The sequence below is a fragment of the Numida meleagris genome, chromosome 9 (genome assembly GCF_002078875.1).
Source record: "Numida meleagris isolate 19003 breed g44 Domestic line chromosome 9, NumMel1.0, whole genome shotgun sequence".
NCBI classification, from domain to species: domain Eukaryota; kingdom Metazoa; phylum Chordata; class Aves; order Galliformes; family Numididae; genus Numida; species Numida meleagris.
Genome location: NC_034417.1, coordinates 15,475,176 through 15,481,175, shown reverse-complemented (window position 1 = coordinate 15,481,175; position 6,000 = coordinate 15,475,176). Strand labels below are relative to the sequence as shown.

General features: G+C 42.2%; 1 long non-coding RNA gene across 6 annotated transcripts in view; it reads left to right on the top strand.

Moving 5' to 3' along the window:
* LOC110403565 overlaps nucleotides 1-6,000 on the top strand; it is a 44,362-nt gene that overhangs the window by 16,269 nt on the left and 22,093 nt on the right. For 5 of the 6 annotated variants that reach the window (XR_002441735.1, XR_002441733.1, XR_002441732.1 and 2 more), the window contains one exon: nucleotides 4,455-4,706. This is a non-coding gene — a long non-coding RNA (uncharacterized LOC110403565). Of the gene's footprint in view, nucleotides 1-1,611; nucleotides 1,798-4,454; nucleotides 4,707-6,000 lie in introns of all 6 variants that reach the window. The other variant, XR_002441736.1, reaches the window with a different exon arrangement.

The window sequence follows — 6,000 nt, the reverse complement described above, 5'->3', positions numbered from 1 at the left end:
CAAAAGTGAACTGTAGCTCACTGTTGGCTTGGAAGATCATGTCCTAATTGGGTGACCCAGCAGAACCGCCATGCTCGTCCTGCTTCCCAGGGAAAAGCCTGCAGCATCCCACAAAACATCCTTGAAGAGGAAGCTGAGCAAAACAGGACAATCCGCTGCTTTACCTTCAGATTAAAAAAAACCCAACACACAACAAAAAACTAAAATTTTAACGTACACTGCAGGGGGGGTCATATCGCAGGTACTTGGGGAGCACAAGACCCTGGCAGCTCTCCTAAATGTCGAGCATACAGTTGGAATCACAGCACATACAGGATCAAACATCCACTAGTTTCTCTCTCCCCGTAGCCCCCCCTTGCCTACTTTTGTCCATAAAAGCAATAGAAAGAGAGAAAGCTTGAATTTTCTGAACTGTTTCACCCATCCACAGCTGGAATTCCAAAGTGAAATGAAAATGCCTTTAAAATCAACCCTACATGGGAGCCTGAGAGAACAAGTTTTCCTTTGTTGTAGGGTATAGTATTATTTGCTGTAGGTTTTTGATATACATTCTAAATTAGGCCTGCAAAGGAATGCTTCATCTTTAATTCATCACTCTCAGCTGAAAGAGATTAGCAATGTCTAGCACGCACCCTTCGTATGGTGCTGACCTCATCAAGTATGGCCTGAAATTAATTAGCCTCATTCATTCCAAATGGAAAAGGATAATGGAGCTGCATTTTAGAGATGACCATCACAAATTGTATGCAGCATATTTAAAATCCCTCCCCCCTCGCTCCCCTCCCCATTTAAAAAACTATGTAGATTAAAATTCTTTCCAGAACTTGCAATATGTCAGAGTTATCAAGGCATCGGGAGCAGAAACCACTCCGTTTTTATTTGTGGAACTGGGAGCCACATTTTGTATGTGTGGCTGTAAAAGCGGCGAGTCTGTCTTGATGGCAGAACACCTGGAATTAATTTGATATTTCCAGGTGCTCTGGAAAACCGAGGCATCAAGCACTTGATGTTTAAACATTCTTCCACCCGCTCGCTTAAATCAATATGAAAGTGGTGTCCCTTTGTCATTCATACATGCAAAGTGCTAGCACAAACTCCAGCTTGGCTTCAGAGTCCTACATCACTCATAATCTAATTAGAAATCAGAGCAGAGCTGAAGCAGCATTCTTTGTGGATTCTTGGGCAGCAAATAGGGATACTTGTCTTTTGTTTCCCTCCCCGATGGCATTGTTCACAAGCTTTCACACCACATCTCTAAAGGTGGTTAGGTGCCTCAAGATGTTGACAGCCCTGAAGGACAAGATTATTTAGGTATTTAGGTGCCAACCCCGGGTGATTTCAGACAGAATTAAGCAACGGGATGTTAGTGGGGGGAAAAATAAAAGAAAAAACTCCCAATGCGAATGAAAAGCTCTAATCTAAAACACGACCGATGTTTTTCCGTGGTAAAATTGCCTGCAGGGTGATTTTGCTGAAGTTTGCTGATTCAACCGTGGTCAGCGAGCACTTGGCTTCGGGCAGTGCCTCTGGGGCTGGGCACCGTGCTGCCCTCTGCTCTAGTCAATTTCTCAGAGATAGGGAGCACAGCAAAGAACGCAAGGTTTCCCACAGGATTTTGGAAGATGCCAGTGTCTCTCAATGGTGAGGACTGGACCAAAAGCAGATCCAGCCTGGCTTCCTCCTTCTGTGCACTCCTCTTGTGAGCAGCGACTGCTGACGGACCCCAGCGGTGTGGGCTTTTCCCTCTCCTTGCTCCCCACCATCAGATCACCAGGAGGGCCTGAGATAATTCTGTGGGTAAGAGACACGTTTTTCCTCACACAAAATAATGCATTGTGAAACCCTGGGTTTTTAAAATGACAAAGTCCGAATGGCCTGTGTCTGCAACGCAGGGGCTGGAGAAAGCTCCTGCAGATAGCACATCCAAGGCTGGATACACTGGGACAAGGTTTTATGAAAACTGATGATTAGTTACTTCTTTTTAGCACAAATATTCGTGTTCCAAAGACCTCGTTCAGTATGGCTGCCATTGAATCCAGGATTGAGCCCGTTATTATTAATCCTAAACAAATTCACATTTGTCTACCATGAACAAAGCTGCTGGCCATCTGATAATCCAAATTTACTCAGGAAAAAAGAATGAGCAAATGCTAGAAGCAGCAGGTGAAATCATACCACAGTTATTAAGCCCTCTTTCAGGGGAAGCATAGGACAGATTAAATTGTTATGTTAGGCCATGTTGTGAGACCACGTCAATTTTGTTTGAGATCTTATCTTAGCTCAGAACTGTTTCCTCCTAAATTAAACCAAATGCTGAAGACATGAGAAGCATATTGAACCAAAGATTCAAAACTTTGGGTTTAGAAGCCTTCAGATCTTTTGTACACACAGTATCAAGTTTCACAGCTGCTGAATATTAAATAACAATGATTACCTTCAATTTGCATAAATTCATTTGTCATACTGTAACACTGGCATAGATTTTCCTTACAGTTTTTTGACAACAAGGTGTTGATTTTACCTGAAAGCTGGTTTAATTTGCCACAGATCTTACAGTCTGTGATCCTATGCTTAATAAAGCCTCATGCACTAACCAGACGTGGTCATTTATTCTGTCTCTGGTGCTCTTAATCTCCCTTTGCCAAACACCACTGTCCAACACACAAACAAGCAGAATTTTACAGTCAGAATGAACAAACTGAACTGGCACTTTGTTCTGCTGTTACCGTGCACAGGCAGTTCTCGAGATTCAGAAATGCAGTGTAATTCACCTGGGATAAGAAATCAAATTTAAAAATGAGCTGAACAGACATTTTTAGGAATAAGTAAGTTTCCAAATAAACCAGCTTTTTAGCTCAGCCCTTTCTACGTTAGTACTGTAAATCAATATAGTCTGCACTCAGAAGAACCCAGATGAGTTTGAATTGTTATAATTAAATACTGTCCTATTTCTCCCAACACAGCCAAACTAGGAGTCTCACTCCTGACACAGGACTTTTCTCAACTAGGGACAACTTACTAACTTCCTACAGCAATGATTTAGGCTCATATTTTTTTAGAAAACAATTACCAAAAGGCACAGCGCGGTTCATCCCTGCTGCCAGAGCACTGCAGAGATGGAGTAATAGAAGAAATAATATTATTTAACTGCTTCTAAAGACGACCATAATGATTGCACATTAAATAATGTGAACTACTCAGCTGGACCTCCAGTTACCTACATGCAAACTGTGCTCATCCATCACTTCATTCACCTCAGCTGTAACCACTGGTTAATGCCCAACTGGAGGGTATTAAAACTGAGATGTACATTTGAATGGGAAGAAAAGGGGAGTGGAAAGCTGTATATTAGCTGAGATGAGTAGGATATCATTGCAGCCTGAATTTGTTGATGACACCATGCATTAAGCAAGTAAATCTTTACCTACTGAAGCAACAGTTCACTTGCTTTCAGGAATGACATCCAGGAGGTACCTACACACTGCTTGGAAGTTCTGAGCACAATATGGAGGCTCAGCTTTACCATGAAAAACAATAACTATTTCTTGTTTTAGTCTCATTGCAAATGTTCAAGAGTGTTTAAGTTTGGTCTTTATGGCTGGGAGTTAGGATCTCGTCCATGAAATATTGAGCACAAGAGCCATGTGGGTGATTTCCATTCTCATCTAGCAAAGACTAAGGAGTTGCTCAATGGCACCACTGGGGGTTTGTGTGTAAGGTCAGGACCTTCTGTGAGTTAAGGCTCACTCCTATTTGCATCATATATCTGTTACCTAGAGTAGTTTCTCCTAACTTGCTGGACATTACATATCCACACATATACAGTGAGCACATGTGCTGAAAAACTTAAGTATACTGAGCAGCCATTTCTGCTCTTTATCCCAGATACATTATTTGGCTCTCCTGTAAGATTTTCTTTCTGTACATCCTAATGACACCATCCTTTTCCCGTAATAACAGCATAAATTAGTACTCTATAGGTGTAATTACAATAAGAGGTATTTTACTGCAAATACTAGAAGACCATAACCTGTAATTCACTTTTTCTGATACTCCTCTATTCTAACACTAGACATGTTATTTTAAACTGTCTAGGACCTGAAAGCTAATTTTATATAGTGATATGTAATTGCAATGGAACCTAAGCATCTTCCTTAGCCCAGGTTTTAGAGCAACGTTGCATCTCTTCACCAACTGGTGCTTGGTTCACCTACAAATACCGTGCCTGCCATGCCCATTATGGTTGCAGAATGAGAAATAAACAAGAGGAAGAATGATATATCTTTATCTGTTTAATTTAAAGCAAGAGTCTATGAAAACTTAAGACTTACTAACCTAGAATAAGTCATCTCTTGTACTACTCCATAGCAGATTCAGGTTTAACAAATGTATTTGTGCTCTCTAACCATGAATCTGCCATGCTTTTTGTGACATCAGCTACCCTTCTTTTCCAGGGATGAACTACCACAAGACAGTGTGCTTGTGGGGATCAAGCATGCGAAGACAGAGTTGATGGAGCTGGAGCCCTGACTTCTGCATGGCAATGGCTCAACACAGACTGCTCTCATCCTGGCTGCTCTTCAACAGTGCCTTGAGCTGCACGAAGACCTAAAAACCAAGCCAACACCAAGAGCATGACCAGGTGTTTACTCCTCTTCCAGACCATACCTGAAACACAGTGTGAAGTTTATCCTGTGCTTCTGCAGGTAGGAGCACTTTGTTCAGGCTCGCATCTTTGTGTAGGCTCACTAGTTTACAGGCTTTCGTGTTAGCAATGAGCAAGTCAATGATGCTAAAATAATCCATGAAAACCTCTCTCCTCTTCTAGAACTGACATTGTTTCATCATTTTATCTCCATTTTCTGGATAGAGCAGACAGCATGAGAAAGGCATGTTGGCTCATATCCCACTTGATAGCTGAAAAGAACAAACTGACAAACATTTTTAATATGCTGCTGCTTATCAACATCCCAGTGAATAAAGGCTGAATGATATTTCCCTTTGGTTATTCATAGATGTACATGGATATGTTGATAAACTGCCACTTAGTCCAGAGGCTATACAGAAAAAAATAGCCAGATAAAATCCAATATTCCTAGTGAAAACCTTTATGGAATACATTCCTGCCCCAAGCTCCTACTGGGAGATGCACAATAATGCTCCCTGAGATCTGGCAACCCTTCTACGTGAGCATATGGTCTGCTCAGCTCTTGCAGTACCGCTGCACAGTGAGTGAACACGCAGCAAAGTCAGAGCAAGCAAAGGGCTGCTCAATAGCATGGATTCTGTGGCTACTTCAAACTTTTCCAGTATTCAGGAATGGATTCTTTTTCTCTGCTATTGAAGCGAGCACTGTTTGCAGAAGCAGGAGAAAGCAGAGACAATCTCTTTGGGGTAGAGTTTGCAGCCATCTCCTGCAAAGCTGATGCTGCTGTGGAAGGGTCCTGATGTGTCAGAAGTTGTATTTTCTGATGGCACTACACTGCCTTCATCATTTTTTTCTTTAGATGCTATGTAATTTGCTCAGTAATTGGAACAACGAGAGGGACCTGAAGGTAAAAATCCCACTACCGATGTAGACTGGCACAGGGCAAAACATCAGCTGCAGTCACTGTGTTTCTGAGGGAGTCAGCAAAGCCAGGCGAGTCAGTGCTAACAAGCAGATCAGGTCCTGCCTCTGCTCCTCGCGTTGGCAGAGCGCTGTGCTGAAATCACTGCAGCAGGGATCGGGCCAGGAATGAGCGGCTGAGTTGCAAAGCAAATTAATTCCTGCCAAAAAAGTTCAGCTATGCTCAGAAGTATGTAAAGTGTCTGATTTGAGAAGTGTCAAGTAGCATTTGTGACCAATTATCCAAGATGAAGGGGGCAGAGCTATGTTTATATGTACTAATCTTCAGCCAAAGTTTGAAAACTCCAATTCATGGACACGCATCAGATTTCCTTTCCAGGCTTGGCATTTGCCTGTACGCACGCACGCACATTGCTCGGGGATGACAGGAA